This window comes from Eumetopias jubatus, unplaced genomic scaffold (genome assembly GCF_037043125.1).
Source record: "Eumetopias jubatus isolate StellerSeaLion01/CBP00866 unplaced genomic scaffold, mEumJub1_p1.0 scaffold_13, whole genome shotgun sequence".
Lineage (NCBI taxonomy): Eukaryota > Metazoa > Chordata > Mammalia > Carnivora > Otariidae > Eumetopias > Eumetopias jubatus.
Genome location: NW_028274819.1, coordinates 52,490,793 through 52,509,418, shown reverse-complemented (window position 1 = coordinate 52,509,418; position 18,626 = coordinate 52,490,793). Strand labels below are relative to the sequence as shown.

The window sequence follows — 18,626 nt, the reverse complement described above, 5'->3', positions numbered from 1 at the left end:
AGAGAACTTCCCTAATGTGGGGAAGGAAACAGGCATCAAACTCCAGGAGGCACAGAGAATCCCCTTCAAAAATCAATAAAAATAGGCCAACACCCCGACATCTAATAGTAAAACTTAGGAGTCTCAGAGACAAAGAGAAAATCCTGAAAGCAGCTCAGGAGAAGAGATCTATAACCTACAATGGTAGAAACATTAGATTGACAACAGACTTATCCACAGAGACCTGGCAGGCCAGAAAGGACTGGCAAGATATCTTCAGAGCACTAAACGAGAAAAATATGCAGCCAAGAATACTACATCCAGCTAGGCTGTCATTGAAAATAGAAGGAGAGATAAAAAGCTTCCAGGACAAACAAAAACTAAAGGAATTTGCAAACACAAAACCAACCCTACAAGAAATCTTGAAAGGAGTCTCCTATGCAAAGAGAGAGCCTAAAAGCAACATAGACCAGAAAGGAACACAGACAATATACAGTAACAGTCCACTTACAGGCAATACAATGGCACTAAATTCATATCTTTCAATAGTTACCCTGAATGTAAATGGGCTAAATGCCCCAATCAAAAGACACAGGCTATCAGATTGGATAAAAACACAAGACCCATTGATATGCTGTCTGCAAGATACACATTTTAGACCCAAAACACCCCCAGATTGAAAGTGAGAGGGTGGAAAACAATTTACCATGCTAATGGACACCAAAAGAAAGCTGGATTGGCAATCCTCCTATCAGACAAATTAGATTTTAAACCAAAGACTATAATAAGAGATGAGGAAGGACACTATATCCTACTTAAAGGGTCTATCCAACAAGAAGATCTAACAACTGTAAATATCTATGCCCCTAACATGGGAGCAGCCAATTATATAAGCCAATTAATAACAAAAGCAAAGAAACACATTGACAACAACACAATAATAGTGGGGACTTTAACACCCCCCTCACTGAACTGGACAGATCATCTAAGCAAAAGATCAACAAGGAAATAAAGACTTTAAATGACACACTGGAACAAATGGACTTCACATAAATATTAAGAACATTCCATCCTAAAGCAATGGAATATACATTCTTCTCTAGTGTTCATGGAACATTCTCCAGAATAGAGCACATCCTAGGTCACGAATCAGGTCTCAACCAGTACCAAAAGATTGGGATTATTCCCTGCATATTTTCAGACCACAATGCTTTGAAACTAGAACTCAATCACAAGAGGAAAGTTGGAAAGAACTCCAATACATGGAGGCTAAAGAGCATCCTACTAAAGAATGAATGGGTCAACCAGGAAATTAAAGAAGAATTAAAAAAAATTCATGGAAATCAATGAAAATGAAAACACAACTGTTCAAAATCTTTCGGATGCAGCAAAGGCAGTCCCAAGAGGAAAGTATATAGCAATACAAGCCTTTCTCAAAAAACAACAAAGGTCTCAAATACACAACCTAACCCTACACCTAAAGGAGCTGGAGAAAGAACAGCAAATAAAGCCTAAACCCAGCAGGAGAAGAGAAATAATCAAGATCAGAGCAGAAATCAATGAACTAGAAACCAAAAGAACAGTAGAACAGATCAATGAAACTAGGAGCTGGTTCTTTGAGAGAATTAACAAGATTGATAAACCCCTGGCCAGACTTATCAAAAAGCAAAGAGAAATGACCCAAATCAACAAAATCATGAATGAAAGAGGAGAGATCACAACCAACACCAAAGAAATACAAACAATTATAAGAACATCTTATGAGCAACTCTATGCCAGCAAATTAGATAACCTGGAAGAAATGGATGCATTCCCAGAGATGTATCAACTACCAAAACGGAACCAGGAAGAAATAGAAAACCTGAACAGACCTATAACCACTAAGGAAATTGAAGCAGCCATCAAAAATCTCCCAACAAACAAAAGCCCAGGGCCAGATGGCTTCCCAGGGGAATTCTACCAAACTTTTAAAGAAGAAGTAATACCCATTCTTCTGCAACTGTTCCAAAAAATAGAAATGGAAGGAAAACTTCCAAACTCATTTAATGGGGCCACCATTACCTTGATCCCAAAACCAGACAAAGAAACTGTATCCCAAAATTTTATGGAGAGAACAACTTATATATACCAAAAATAAAGTTAACTACTATGAAGGGAGATAATATGATTCTTCCAGAAAGTGGTCTCTTCTCTGTTCAGACAGTTGCTGCTATTCTTTTCTTCAGTCTCCTGTTGAGTTCATAGGTGTTCAGAATGGTTTGATCCCTATCTAGCTGAATTCCTGGGACCAGACAAAATTTAGGTCTCCTACTCCTCTGCCATCTTGCTCCTCCCCTCGCTTCTGATACATTTCTATCCTCCCATTAGAGTGTACACTTTAAGCTTCAATGTTGAAAATTTGTTTCCTCTTCTCTCCTAGGGAATTAGATGAGACAGGGAGTCTTTGGCAGTTTTTGGCATCTCTCTTTTACTCTATTTTTTTAAAGTTCTGAAGACATTTTTCCTCATAGGAGTGTACACTGATGAAGGGGTTTTGATATATTTTATACTCAGCATGAATATACAGCCCTGTAAGTGTGAAGTGTTGATAGGTCTAGTGAAAACTAACTCAATGTATTCATAGCCCAAGATTTTTCTGACATTCATTCCAACAGAAGTAAAACAAAGAAATGCAATCTTACTATTTATTCTATATCGAAACTGAAATACCCGTTTATTATGATTTGGCTCAAAATCTGAAGAATAATGTCTACTTTGCTTCATTTGAAAGAAAATGTACCTAGTGGTGCTGTATGCTACATATTACCTCTGTTACCTTTGCATAGTTAACTTCTGTCTTAGTTTTAACATGGAAAATTGGGTTTATCCTCAAACCTGAACTAAAAATATCTCCATAAATGCTTTGGATGAAATGAATTTCCTCTTACTAAACCTCCTTGTATCAGGATTTTGAGATGCATTAAAGCTAGGAAGTAATGATAGAAACAATTACAATATTTTTCTTATAGAGATATGTAGAATTTATTAACTATCATGTATTTCCTATACACCAAATGTGTCCAAGAAATTCTAAGCTGGTTATCTTCATAATGAAGGTCATGGATGCAAAGGTCAAAATAACAGAGAATCTTATCCCTTCTAAGTGTGAGCAAGTCCAACACTTTTGGGTGCTAATATCCTTAGGAAGTCTTGGCGAATCTACTTTGTCTTGATGCTATAAATGATTGGGTTAAGTACTGGTGTAACTAACAGGTAAATATAGGCCATGGTTACGTGGACAATGGGGGAGGAGTGTTTAGCAAAGCAATGCACTAAGGATAGCCCTATCATGGGCACATACAGAATGAGCACAGCACAAATGTGGGAAGCACATGTATTGAGGGTTTTGAGCTTTCCTCTCTGGGATGCAATGCCTAGCACAGAATGGAGGATGAAAGCATAAGATAACAAGATTCCTAGAGAATCTACACCCCAATAAAATGCAACAACAAACAAGCCATATAAAATGTTGAATGAGATGTCAGCACAGGCCAACTGGATGACTTCTTGATGCAAGCAGAAAGAGTGGGAGAGAACATGGGAGTGACAGAAGGAAATGTGGGAATACGAACAAGAATGACAGGGAGGACAATGGAGCATCCGATTATAATGAAGACCCCTATGTAGATAATGTGTTGTGGGGTGAGTTTTCTGGAATACCTCAAAGGATCACAAATGGCAATATACCGGTCAAAAGCCATGGCTAGAAGCACAGCTGACTCCATCAGAGAAAAAGTATGAATAAAATACATCTGGGCAACACAAGCATTCACCTCAATCTCCCTAGCATCAAACCAGAAGATTTTTAATACTGTGGGCAGGGTGGAGAATGACATGCCCATGTCAGTGAGAGACAGCATGGCCAGGAAGTAGTACATGGCCTCATGGAGACTCTTGTCTGTGTAGATGATGTGAAAGATTGTCCAGTTGCCCACTATTCCAATCAGGTAGAACATACAAAAAAGTATGGAAACAAAGTGATTAACATTCTCATAACCAGGAATCCCAGTGAGATAGAATGAAACAAACAGTTCAGTACTGGAGTTAGAACCCATCATGAGGCTGTCCCAAGTAGCCATTTTTGTACCGTAAAAATATGAGCTCCTAGAAGGAAGAAAAACACACAACATTGAGAAGACAGCAACTCATGTTTCTACATTAGGTTTTTTCTTAACTCTTATTGCTTTGTAGAGACATTATCTATACAGTTTGTAAAATGATTTTGAAAAATTATCCAAATACATCATCTTTTTTATTGTAATCTCTTTTTTGTGAGCCTTTTTTCTTTTTTATTTATTTGTTTATTTTTATTATTATGTTCAAGTAGCCAGCATATAGGACACCATCCTCTTTTAATATATTACTTTTTAATCCTTTAAATGGTTAATGGTTATGTAGTTTTTTGTCAGTCTTTTATTCCATTGATTCTGGATTTTGAGTCATTCACAAGATACTCTTCCCTCCCCTAAATTTATAATATATTCTCCTATCTTTTCTACTAACATTCTGATAGGTTGGTTTGTTTCTATTTACTTTCAGATTTATCATTTACTTGCCATTTATTTTTGTGTATGATGTTAAGTAAGGATATTTTCCAAGACCCTGATCTCTCCATGTTAAGCAATCATTTTACTCTGACAAGGACACTGGATGGAAACATTTTAGAAGGGATGTCAGAAAAAGCTTAGGCAATAAATGCATAATAGCTATTTATAGTTAGCTATCTTCAATGGAAAAAAACCCATAAGCCTAATCAAATCATAAGATATGAATGGATACTTCAAAAACAGTATATATGCAGTGAGGGTTGGTACCAATTAGAGAGGGAAATAAATGAGCCTTCAGACTGTTTTAAATGGGAACCAGAAGCCCATCCAAGGGTAAATAGCACTTACCTCACTTACTCAATCATGGGTATTTGGAGTTTGGTTTCCATTTCATATTCTCTACCAAGGTTCATCTATGTATACTTAAACTGCAATCAGGCCAGTGTTTTACTTAAGTGAATTGTTAACATTTTTTTTCCACTGATGCAATTGCTTTGTGAGCTACATCAGCCTTGTTGATCCTGGAGCCTCCTTTTTGGTGTCACTGGAACTTGCAACTCTTTTTCTAATGCTCCTGTCTGCACATGGCCTTGGGCTATTTCTGACAGCAGCAGGAAAAATACCAGCAATCTCAGCCTCACTGTCCCTATGGTCTTGGAATGAAGTTAGTAACCCCCCACATCCTCAGACTATGATCCAGTGGCACATTATAATTGCAACAGTCTGGTGCCATCCTCCTAATTTTCTTGTTTTTGCTTCTTTGTTCATTCAGTTTTAATGTCTTTCAGTTACAAAGTGAATAAACCCTATCTCACAATATGGTACAGATAATTACATTAAATAATTTATGAAAGTGCTTACCCCAGTCCTCTTTCAATTTGAATTTTTACATTTTAATGATCACATTTGTACTGTAAAATATCTCCAATGACATCAAAAGAGAGGTATGTTATATTAAACTGATAAGAACAGATACTACACTTGATCTTAGCCAAAACGCCGAGAAGCGATGAGAGAGGCATGTTACAGATACGTAGACTGAAGCTTAGAGACTGAAGTGGTTTGCCTGAAGTCACACAGGTACAATAATAGCTTTCATAAATATCAGTTTCAGGGCTCTGCTTATGTAGATGATGATTTCCCAGAATAGTGACTGCCTTACCTGTCTGCTTCCTGAAGCCATGAGACTAGCTTGGTCAACATTTGAGCTCCAGCCTACCACCACATGCAGTCCCTAATGCCAAAGCAATGTTAAAACAACAAATTCAGTTTATTCAGACACTTCACTAGCTCAATATTTTACCAATCTATACTTTTTCTGCCACACTTTCCTTCAGTCACAACAACCACACAGCATGTTATGTGTGTTACTAAAGTCCTGGTCACTTAAACATCTATACCTTATTCCTGTTAACAAATGCAATGATTCTTTCATAGTTATGAATGACGATATCTACATGAAGAAAAAACAGATATCATTATCCAATTCCTTAAGTTTATTCATGAGTTAAAATCATATCCCAATGTCCGAGAGTACTTTTAGACTCCTTAAAATTATTTATACATTTATTATATTTGAACCACTAAATATCTATTTGAGATCAACAGAGGCCATGTTACATATGAGTAGCCTGAGGTTCAGAAATGTTACTGAGCAAGTATAAGAATCATTAGAATTAGGGGCACCTGGGTGGCTCAGTCAGACCAGCACCTGACTATTGATTTTGGCTCATGTCATGATCTAAGGGTCATGAGATGGAACCGCACGTCAGGCTCCATGCTGGGTACGGAGCCTGCTTAAGATTATCTCTCTCCCTGCCCCTTTGCCTTTACCCCTGCTCTCATCCTGTCTCTCTCTCTTAAAATAAATAAAAAGAATCATTAGAATTAGAATCTAAACCCTGCTTCTAAACGTTCTGTAACTGCTACTGAAACATTTTAACCCTCTTTCAGAAAGTAGTCCCAATTCTGTATTATGATGACCCTCAGTCACACACTAGGAAATAGATGGATATAATTCATAAAGGGCCCCTCCCACTCAGACTGCAGAGCATGTTTACCAGGCTTCCCTGAGTAATACCCTGTTCTCTCCTGCAAATGCCTCCAACACCTGAGCATGTGTTGTTTTCTCACTTTTCTTTACTATTTTACCCAAAAGATAGGTCTAGAAGAACAATGAGGGAGGTAGGTCTTGAAAGGAAAAGGTTTTGTTGGGCAGGGAAGAGAGTGAAGTGGAGAGAGCTATAAGAATCTCCAACAAGAATGAGGAAATAAGAAACAGTCTGCTGGATATCTCTGCTTGTGTGTCTAAAAGGCACATCAAAGATCACATGGCCAAGAAAGAATTCTTGATAATTGCCTTAATATTTCCATTTTAGTAAATGTAATTCATGCTGTATAGTTGATAATATGTAAAAACTAGGCATTGTCCTTGATTATTCAAGCCTTTTTACTCCTATCCACCCATCAATATGTCCTCTTGTTTCTATAACCAAAGTATTTGACTAATTCACTTCTGCTCTTTACCTCTATCATGATTTCTCCTCTAAACTATTTTGTTAGCCATTTAACTCATATAATTCTTTCCTTTTTTGTGACATTCCTTCAAATAAATTTTTCTTATAGTAGTAAATTCTGAAAGATAGGCAAGGTAAATCATTCCTGTTTTTTTCTTTTTAAGATTTTATTTATTTGACAGAGAGAGAGAGCACAAGCAGAGGGAGAGGGAGAAGCAGGCTCCTCACCAAGCAAGGAGCCTGATGTGGGGCTTGATCCCAGGACCCCAGAATCATGACTTGAGCAGAAGACAAATGCTTAACTGACTGAGCCACCCAGGCACGCCTCATTCCTGTTTTTAAAATACATTAACTGCTGCCTACTGATCTCAGGATGAAAGGAAAGCCACTGTCATTACTAATAAGATCCTTCTTTCCAGTGTATGGGGGAAAGGAGATAGATTTATACATGTGATTTTGCCCCTACTCCCCTTTCTCTTTACCTTTATGCTCAAATCCTCCAGAGTGCCTCTCAGATAGCTTTACTATTTCTCACCTCAAAACATATTATTGTTACCCTTATTCATCAAACTACAGACATTCTTTCTTTGTCTCTGTAAAATAATCCAAGTGTCCTTCTCATAATTCTATTCAAATATTCTCTGTCCACTTACCTAAAACACTCAACCATATCTCATCTCACATAACTGTACCACATTATGCATTATTTTCCTACAAAATCCCCTTTTTCCACCTTCCTCAAGTCCTTATTTCCAACTACCCACAATTTCTTTTCTTTACTCCACATTTTCTTCCCTCCTTTCCATTGGCAAATTGTTCATTTTTTTTCCTCCAAGATTAGCCCTCCTCCCCATAATGGACTTACTTGAATCTATAGCCACTTCTGTTTCCCCATCACCTGATGAGCTTTCATTGATTTGCTTTCTTGCTCAGAGTGCACAAGTTGGAGATATTTCCTAAAGGGCATAGGAGGTTACTATTTTTCTATCTGAGGCAAAAAGAAGCTTTTAGGTTTTCCTGGTTATATAGGATTCCTGGAAGCCTGAGGGAACCATACCCACTAATGCTACTTAAGGAGTAGGAACCCATGGGCCTGAGGGATGAATGTCACTCAGGATGAGATAGTGAGGATTTCCACAGGAACAGAGAATGCCTAAGGGAGACCTACATGGACAAATTCAAGCAAACTTTGTATCTCTGATGGCTGGCTGAGCTTAAATACATGGTAGGATTGGATGGGTTCCAACTGATTAAAGCTCTAAGAAGAATAAAGGGTCTATGCATCTTAAGATTGTACAACTTCCCCTGTCTTACCAGCACCAGCATCTCTATCTTGTTATACTTTGGAACTAGACTGCAGATTCCTTGAAGATTAATTCATGCAGGGGTGCCTCAGCTTAGTTCAGTTCATCAGGGGAAGGCTGATGAAGGGGTGGGAGAGTAGATGTAGGAGTCCCATATTCTGAACAAACTTTAGAAATCTATGGTATTTGAGCAATGTTTCATGCTGCTCAAAACAGTAATAAATGCACTATGTTGTTTTATATTTACAAAACTCTGTGGAGTGCTTACCTTTTAAGTTGACTCCCCCAAAACTTAACTACTAATAGTTTAGTTACTACTGACTTAATGATATGTAAGTATATGGCTCCTAAGTTTACAATGTTAATGTAAAAATTACAAATTTGTAATTATATTTGGGTTCAAATTCCAGTATAATGAATTCATACTAGAATAGTTTTAGGCAAATGAATTGAACATCCTTAGCTTGTTTGCTTAACTGTGATTATATACCCATAAAATTACTTAAGTATTAAATGGGATATGGAAAACAGTATGGAGATTTCTCAAAAAATTAAAAATAGAATTATGATATGATCCAGTAATTCCACTACTGGATATTTACACAAAGAATACAAAAACACTAATTCAAAAAGATATATGTACCCTTAGGTTTATTGAAGCATTATGTACAGTAGCCCAATTATGGAAGGAGCCCAAGTATCCATTGATAGATTAACGGATAAAGACGATGTGGGATATATATATAAAGATGATAGATAATAGATAGATATAGGAATTCCTATATAGATATTCCTATAGATAGGTAGATAGGTAGATAGATAGATAGATAGATGATAGAGAATGCGTGTGCATTTATATATATATAATATCTTGGCATTTGCAACAACATGGATGGATCTAGAGAGCATAATGATAAGTGAAATGACACATTTAGAGAAAGAAAATTACCATCATTTCACTTATATGTGGAATTTAAGAAAGAAAACAAATGAACAACAAAAAAGAGAGAAGCAAACCAAGAAACAGTCTCTTAACTATAGAAAACAAACTGATAGTTACCAGAGGGGAGGTGTGTGGGGGGATGGGTGAAATACTCAAAGGAAATTAAGAATATACTTATCAAGATAAGCACTGAGTAATGTATAGGATTGTTGAATCTCTATATTGTACACCTGAAACTAATATAATGCTGTATGTTAACTATACTGGAATTAAATTAAAAAATAAAATAAAAACAAAAAAAGAATTAAATGGGATAATGCCTGTAATGCAACTCACATAGCCCTCATAGATGTTCAATACATGTTTGCTTATTTGTTTTAATTAATTAATTAATTGTAAAAAGATAGAAAGGATGTAGGATTTAGCCAGAAGACATTAGAGGTCATTTATTTTATTCTTCTGGAAAGAAGATGTGAGTTTCTTTCCCCTATTCTCTTTTTTTCTCAATTCTGAAGTTAAATAAGGAGCAAGATGTTGACAGAATCCAATTTTGTTGGAGACTGATCCCTGGTTATGTCTGAAAGATTTAATATTATAATCAGGAAACTCTTAGTGCACTAGAGCACTTGGAGATAAATGTGGGCTCTAATAACTTTATGACAATTAACTGGTTGTGTTAAATTTATATTGAAATTACTTACCAGAAAAATAATAACACTCCCTTACTTTATTTTTGCTTCTCCTTTTCTTCATTCATTGGAATGGCAGCAACTATATGAAAAAGACATGGTCTCTTCTAAGGAACAATGTGCACTATAATAAAGGAGAAAGTCATGCGAAAATATAAAATACAATATGACAAGAGATAAAAGCCAGGTAAGTGCACATGCTATATGGACATGAGGACGGATGTCAATGAGGGTTCAAAGTTCCCAGAAAGATACTCTAATGCGCGCTGATATGTGAAGAGAGTCATCGCTTCTAACCAAGTTACCCAGGGAGGTTTTTTTATGTGTGAAGAAATGCCATGAAAAACAAAGACACAGAGTTACCACCTTCATGAATTGAGTAGATGACCAGCTCTCTATGCATTGTAACCTCTTGGTATATATTTTTCTGATGAATAAAATTTTAAGTGCATTATTTATTTGCTTGCCTCCAGCGACGCAGGTAAGACAGGAACACACTGAGTATGTTGTCATGGTTAAAAAAAGTCAAACCCCAGAGATTCAACTAAATTATACATTTTCTGTACTTTTTTCCATCCATCCTACATTTTAGACTCCTAGTTTGGATGAGTATTCTTTTAGGTTATTTTCTAGGTAATTCTCACTATAAATGTGTATATATTATACAGTTGACCTTGGAACAACACAGGTTTGAACAGTCTAGGTGTTTTTTTTATATACATGTGTTTGTTTGTTTTTATAAATACAATACAGTATATGTATTTTCTCTTCCTTGTGATTTTATTAACATTTTATTTTCTATAGTTTATTCTAGGAATACAGTATATAATAAATATAACATACAAAATATGTGTTAATCAATTGATCAATTGTTTACATTATCAGTAGAGCAAACAGTAGGCTATTAGTAGTTAAGTTTTTGGAGAGTGAAAAATAATAGGAAAACTTTTGGCCCGCTGCCGCCTACGCCCCGCCGCCCCGCACGCCCGCGGGAGCTCCGGGCTCGGCCCCGCTTCGCGCGGAGTTGCAGCGGTGGCCGGATGCCAAGTGTAAGTGTAAGTTGCTATGGAAACCCCGACAGAGGCGAGTTCCGAATCCGGAGCGAGACAGAGCCCCGGGCGCCGCTGGATCCGCCCCTCGCATCCCGGTCCCCGGGCGTCCGCGCGCTCAGGCCCCAGCTCAATCCCGACTGGAGGTGCTCCTGTGGCCCCAGCACCCAGCTCCGGAAATGCCAGGGATGCAGATAGGGCAGAATTTGTTTTCCCTTTGTATCGCGTGAAAACGTGCCAGGTTCTGGTTGCTGGAACCGCCTAAAACAACAAGAACCCCTGGGAAGCCAGGGCATGCTCCTGGATTTTCAATTGAAGATCCATAAGGAAGTTTTACAATAAATTTGGAGACCTGGAACAAGCCCTGGCGGATATTTTATCAAGCAGAAATGCATCGAACAACTAGAATCAAGATCACTGAGCTAAATCCCCACGTAATGTGTGTGCTTTGTGGAGGGTACTTCATTGATGCCACAACCATAATAGAATGTCTACATTCCTTCTGTAAAACATGTATTGTGCGTTACTTGGAGACCAGCAAATATTGTCCTATCTGTGATGTCCAAGTTCACAAAACCAGACCACTACTGAATATAAGGTCAGATAAAACTCTCCAAGATATTGTATACAAATTAGTTCCAGGGCTTTTCAAAAATGAAATGAAGAGAAGAAGGGATTTTTATGCAGCTCATCCTTCAGCTGATGCTGCCAATGGCTCTAATGAAGATCGAGGAGAAGTTGCAGATGAAGATAAGAGAATTATAACTGATGATGAGATAATAAGCTTATCCATTGAATTCTTTGACCAGAACAGATTGGATTGGAAAGTAAACAAAGATAAGGAGAAACCTAAAGAGGAGGTGATTGATAAAAGATATTTACGTTGCCCAGCAGCAATGACTGTGATGCACCTAAGAAAGTTTCTCAGAAGTAAAATGGACATACCTAATACTTTCCAGATTGATGTCATGTATGAAGAGGAACCTTTAAAGGATTACTACACACTAATGGATATTGCCTACATTTATACCTGGAGAAGGAATGGTCCACTTCCTTTGAAATACAGAGTTCGACCTACTTGTAAAAGAATGAAGATGAGTCACCAGAGAGATGGACTGACAAATGCTGGAGAACTGGAAAGTGACTCTGGGAGTGACAAGGCCAACAGCCCCGCAGGAGGTGCTGCCCTCCACCTCTTCCTGCCTGCCTAGCCCCAGCACTCCCATTCAGTCTCCTCATCCTCAGTTCCCTCATCTCTCCAGCACTATGAATGGAACCAGCAGCAGCCCCAGCGGTAACCACCAACCTTCCTTTGCCAACAGATCTCGAAAATCGTCAGTAAATGGGTCGTCAGCAACTTCATCTGGTTGATACCTGAGACTCTTAAGGAAAAAAATTTTAAATCCCCTATTTATATAGATATCTTCGTGCCATTACAGCTTTAGAGATGCTAATACATGTGACTGTCGTCCAGTTTGCTTTCTTTTGTAGTGACATTAAATTTGGCTATAAAAGATGGACTAGATGTGATATTCATATGGACCTTAATGGAAAAGATTGTTCCTCAAGAACTGGTTTCTGAGAAAGGAGGCAAGATGTTTTTCTATGTGTTAGGCAAGATGTGAAATGGTTTCTGTAACCATTGTTCAGATTTGAAAAATTCTGCAGTGGATATAAACATTGGGCCATAGTTTGTTAATCTCAACTAACGCCTACATTACATTCTCCTTGATTGTTCTTGTTATTATGCTGTTTTGTGAACCCATAGAAAACAAGTGCTTTTTATCTTGAAATTCAAAAAAACAGAAATAATATGCATAGAATGATGTATTCTATGTAGCCATGTCACTGTGAATAACGACTTATTGCATATTTAGCCATTTTGATTCCTGTTTGATTTTTACTTCTCTGTTGCTACACAAAACCAATCAAAGGATAGTAAACTTCAGTTTTACAATCTGTATGCCTAAAAGCGGGTACTACCATTTATTTTACTGACTTGTTTAAATGATTCGCTTTTGTAAGAATCAGATGGCATTATGCTTGTTGTACAATGCCATATTGGTATATGACATAACAGGAAACAGTATTGTATGATATATTTATAAATACTATAAATACTATAAAGAAAATATTGTGTTTCATGCATTCAGAAAAAAAATTATATAGGAAAATTTTTGACAGCATGAGCTCAGCACCCCTAAACTCCATGTCACTTAAGGGTCAACTATATGTGCATATCATATATATATGTGTGTGTGTGTGTGTATATATATGTATATATACATGTCTCCATATGAATGGAAAACTCAAATTTTCCTTCATTTTAAAAAAAATTTGGATGTCTTTTATATCAATTATATAAATATATTTATTTTAAGTACTGCTATGCACTCCATAATATAATTATGCCACAGATTTTTTAACTTAGCTGTTACTTTATTGATGGATATTTTGAATACTGCAATTTTCTTCTATTACAGGAAGTTTTGCAGTGATAAATACTGTTTATACTTCCATGTTCATATTGAAAATTATTCCCTAAGGTGGTAAGTAGTTAAAGTGTTCTACTAAAAATCTTACTTTTAGTAATAATGTTTACTACACAATTTTCCTCTAAAACATAGGCCAATTCACCCTTCCACCATTTGTGCACAAGAGTTGCTCTTTAACCCAAACATCACTAAGGCTTGTCTTCAATATTGACATTCTTTCAGTTAAGAATACAATATGTGTTTTTTTGGGGGGTGGGTAGGGGGCGCCTGGGTGGCTCAGTCGGTTAAGCATCTGACTTCAGCTCAGGTCATGCTCTCAGGTCCTGGGATCAAGCCCCAATGGGGCTTCCAGCTCAGTGGGGAGTCTCCTTGTCCTTCTCCCACTGCCTCTCCCCCTGCCTGTGCTCTCTCTCACTCTCTCTCTCACATAAATAAATAAAATCTTTTTTTTAAAAAAAGAATACAATATGTGTTTTCTATCATATTCATTTTAATCTTTAATTTCCAGATTGCAAATGAGGGTAGGATCTATTTTAAGTGTTCCGTTCACTTCACTGTGAATTTTTTCTCTGCATAATCTGTCCACTCAATTTCTTTTTTTTTAATTTTTTATTATTATATTATAATAATTATATTATTATAAAAATATAAAATATTTTTAAATATTTTTATTATTATTTATTATTTTATTATTTTATTTAATTTATTAAATTAAATTAAATTTAATTTATTTAAATTTTTTATTATTTTAAATTTTTATTAAATTTTAATTTTAAAAATTAAACTTTTAACATTTTATTAAATATTTAATATTTTTAAATTTTATTATTAATTTTTTAATATTATTAATATATTAATATTAATATTAATATTAAAATATTTAATTTTAATATAAATTAAAATTTATTATTATTATTATTATTATTTATTATTGATGTAGTGTTCCATGATTCATTGTTTGTGCATAATACCCAGTGCTCCATGCAGAATGTGCCCTCCTTAATACCCATCACCAGGCTAACCCATCCTCCCACCCCCCTCCCCTCTAGAACCCCCAGTCCGTTTCTCAGAGTCCATCGTCTCTCATCGTTCGTCTCCCCCTCCAATTTACCCCTCCTTCTTTCTTCCCCTCCTGCTATCTTCTTCTTCTTCTTTTTTTTTTTAACATATATTGCATTATTTGGTTCAGAGGTACAGATCTGTGATTCAACAGTCCTGCACAATTCACAGCACTCACCATAGCACATACCCTCCCCAATGTCTATCACCCAGCCACCCCATCTCTCCCAACCCCCCACCACTCCAGCAACTCTCAGTTTGTTTCCTGAGATTAAGAATTCCTCACATCAGTGAGGTCATGTGATACATGTCTTTCTCTGACTTATTTCACTCAGCATGACACCCTCCAGTTCCATCCATGTCATTGCAAATGGCAAGATCTCATTCCTTTTGATGGCTGCCTAATTTTCCATTGTGTATATATACCACATCTTCTTTATCCATTCATCTGTCGATGTGTCCACTCAATTTCTATTGGGAAAATTAAATTTAAATTGTGCACCTGCACCCCACTGTTCATAGCAGCAATGTTCATAACAGCAAACTGTGAAAAGAGCCCAGATGTCCATCAACAGATGAATGGATAAAGAAGACATGGTATATATAGCTATATCATCTATATCTATATATCTATACTGGAATATTACTCAACCATCAAAAAGGTGAATTCTTAACATTTACATCTATGTAGATGGAACTGGAGGGTATTGTGCTGAGCCAAATAAGTCAATCAGAGAAAGACAATCATCATATGGTTTTACTCATGTGGACTATAAGAAACAGCACAAAGGATGATAGGGGAAGGGAGGGAAAACTGAACGGGAAGAAATCAGAGAGGGAGGTAAACCATAAGAGTCTCTTAACTATAGGAAACAAACAGGGTTGCTGAAGGGGGGGTGGGGGTTTGAGGTAACTGGGTGATGGGCATTAAGGAGGCACGTGATGTGATGAGCACTAGGTGTTGTATGCAGCTGGTGAACTATTGTACTCTGCATCTGAAGCTAATGATGTGCTATATGTTGGCTAATTGAATTTAAATAAAAAAAGAAAATAGGGGTGCCTGGGTGGCTCAGTCATTAAGCGTCTGCCTTTGGCTCAGGTCATGATCCCAGGATCCTGGGTTCGAGCCCCACATCGGGCTCCCTGCTCAGCGGGAAGCATGCTTCTCCCTCTCTCACTCCCCCTGCTTGTGTTCCCTCTCTCGCTGTGTCTCTGTCAAATAAATAAATAAAATCTTAAAAAAAAAAGAAAATAAATAAATTGTGCAATGGGATAGAGAAAGTAGAAAGTGTGAATGTGAAAGTGCATGTGAAATGTGAAACTCTTGAAGCCACAAACACAGAAAAAAGATACAAATGTTTATTTTAGGACCAAAAAAAGGGAAAGTATGTAAAAATGTATTTGCTCAAAGAGTATACATAAACTGAATGGTAGGACAGGGTAAGCTTGAGAGGGTTTTTGTCTGGTGATGATAATTTTTATTCTGAGGTAAAAGCTCACATACAGTGAGTAAGTGCACTGGGAAAGTGTTAATTAGGAAGAGAAAGGCTCAGATGTGGACCAGCTCCTTTATGGAATTTTTTAAAAAGGGAGATTTTGACCAGCATCCATAATCAAATTAATAATGATGGTATTTTCCAATATTAGGTACAGAATAATCACCATCCACTGTCTCACATACACAAATGCAAATAAACTATCATATCATTAGGACAATTTATCAAAACATTTAAGAATGAGGGCTCTGGAGTTAGTGCGTGGAAATAAACCAGGTCTATTACTTGTCAGCTGTCTAACCTTATACAAGTCACTTAAACTTATATTGATTGAAGTTAAAGTTTATGTGGGTTAATACATGGAATATTCTCAGAAAACAACCAATTCCTAGTAAACATTTAGGAACAACAAATTATTATATAACTCCCCAATAATCTGGTTTCCCTGTATTCCTCTTGTGTTCCAGTTTATATCACGATTCAGAAATGTCATTCTCTAGACACTCCCTATTCCTTGACCCACACATCCAGCTGTTTTCACATTCAAAAGAGAATATTCATCCACAGGGACCTTGAAGGCCATATAACCACAGTAAGCAGAAATCTGGGGTATGAAACTTCAATAGCATAGTAAGTGGATCACCATAACTCAGTATTGATGCCCAGTCTGCTATACATATTCCAAACCCTGCTTCAATGGACATTGGTTTAAGGGTTACTTTTCCTGATCACAAGACTCCATAATCTTCAAGTGTCTGTGATAGTGGTGAGGTAGGCAGAATAGGAAAGCCCTGGATATTTGCAAGAGTAACAAAACACGGGGAACTGAGTCTGACACCTGACAGCTTGTGGTGGTTAAGCAAACTTATGATAGATCTGTTGTTTCTCATGACCACAAGCATCCTGCTGCTGTTTCTTAATTGTAGCATACATGCATGCAAAAAGCCAGCTAGCTCTCAAATGACTGAGAATGAGCCCTCCATTTGGAATGCCAGAGGACTCCTAGTAAGCCCTGTCTATATGTCTATATATGGAGTATCTGCAAGAGAAAAATTAGACTGCCTGCGCATAGTACCTACCATAGAGCATGAGTAATATTACACAGTTCCTAGAAATCCACTCCTATTCCCAGAACACCACATAAATATTTTGTCCCCAAATTATAACCACCCATAAGCATCAGAGCCCAACATCAACCTGGCACAACTCGGATTTTTCTGAGTTTGCCCACACTTCCTCATCTGGAGTGTGCACTTTTGCTTTGCAATAAAGCTTCTGCTATACTTTATTCTGACTTGTCTTTGAATTTTTTTTCTCCAGCAAAATCAAGAACCTGGCACTGGCTGATGGTTGAGGTCTCAGGCGTTGAGAATTTCTCCAGTCTCTGGTATCAGTGGATAGAGTAAAGTGTCTGAGGAATAGTGTCAGTTGTGCTCCTAAAAAGAAGAAAGTGTGTGTGTGTGGGGGGGGGGGGGGCTGTTTATTATGCGACCAGGATGACTTTCAAAATGTTGTACTATGGTGTTAAGAAATGGAACAAGTATAGTCAGCAAGTCACAGTATGGGGTGGGGAGAGGGGTTGGCCCATGCAGGAGAAGTGTGCAGAGCAAAGGAAATGTCATCAGGAGAAGTTTGGATGAATTTGCCTAGAGAGGGGACTGAATGGAGAGAAAGTCATAAAGTTGTCTGACTAACTGAATGCATGTCAGGAAGTGAAGGAAGCTCAGGGTGTGGATTGTAAGAATTGGTGCAATTCTTGCCTGCTGAGGTCAGAAGTAGATACAAATTGTGTCACAAGTGGAGAGGCAGGAGCAATTCAAGGAGCTGTTCCATTCCTGACACACCCATCAAGCTCACCTTGTCATCACGCTGAATGAAATTCATGATGGTGCAAATGAACCTCCTTTGGCTCATTCCCCAGCAAGCAACATATCCTCACAAATTCTGCTATTTCAATCTCAAAGCCCCGCCCTATAATTTGGCAGTCCCTAAACTGTTTAGACTAAAATCTTAAAAAAGTCTGGGGGGAATTATTCTCTAGTGAAAACTGTCTATCATGCCATGTCTCACTCTATTTATTGTCTTACAACTGTACTATTTCTTACTAAGTTCTCCAAACCTAAGATTCTTACATATTCTTCAGCTTACAAGTGGTATCACTATCTTCCCAATGGAAGATTTTTGGATTTTCATACATTTAACTCTGGATATGGGTACTTAGTATTTTTCCTAATTTAGCATCCCTACGTTGGTCATATAGCAAATTCCATATACATACATATACATGAATGAAAATACATCTGTGGAAATATATTACTAAAATTTAGTAAAATTTCTCTGTTCATGAATAAGGAGATATTTACAGAGATCATCTCAGTGCCTTGCAATAAGGAAACAAAATACACTTGCAGTTTTCCATCACTAAAGACAACCTCTATATATTTATTTGGATAGTGCCCTTGCTGAGGTAGAGTAACTCAGAAATAATATATGGTACTCTGTCATATGAT

General features: G+C 37.1%; 3 pseudogenes; 1 reads left to right on the top strand and 2 right to left on the bottom strand.

Moving 5' to 3' along the window:
* Positions 1–3,117: 3,117 nt before the first annotated feature.
* LOC114218631 (olfactory receptor 51G1-like) lies at positions 3,118–4,097 on the bottom strand (annotated as a pseudogene).
* A 1,362-nt stretch (positions 4,098–5,459) lies between these two features.
* Positions 5,460–5,576, bottom strand: LOC114218834 (U2 spliceosomal RNA; annotated as a pseudogene).
* A 5,860-nt stretch (positions 5,577–11,436) lies between these two features.
* Positions 11,437–12,437, top strand: LOC114218755 (polycomb complex protein BMI-1 pseudogene; annotated as a pseudogene).
* Positions 12,438–18,626: the final 6,189 nt, after the last annotated feature.